The sequence below is a fragment of the Chaetura pelagica genome, unplaced genomic scaffold (genome assembly GCF_000747805.2).
Source record: "Chaetura pelagica isolate M959 unplaced genomic scaffold, ChaPel_1.0 scaffold1149, whole genome shotgun sequence".
Lineage (NCBI taxonomy): Eukaryota > Metazoa > Chordata > Aves > Apodiformes > Apodidae > Chaetura > Chaetura pelagica.
This window is the reverse complement of record NW_009954632.1, coordinates 17,484-17,757: the sequence shown is the minus strand read 5'-3', so window position 1 is coordinate 17,757 and position 274 is coordinate 17,484.

Here is a 274-nt window from a genome sequence, read left to right as displayed (position 1 = left end):
CCCCTCCAGGGGAGCCCAGTTTGGCCCCAAGTGGCCATGGGGGTGGGCGGGGGTCAGGGCTGGCCATGGCAGGGTCACCCCTGGGGCAGAGACCCTTGATGTCCCCCTCCCCAGGGTGGCTGCAGGGGTGTCCCCGTGCCCAGGGAAGGCAGAGCACAGGACACGGGAGGTCCTGGGCAGGACATTTTATTTAAGAAGAAGCAGCTGGGGGAGCAGCAGTTACAGGTGGGTCCTGGCACTGGGACAGGCTCCCCCGGCAGCGCCCGCTCCCCGG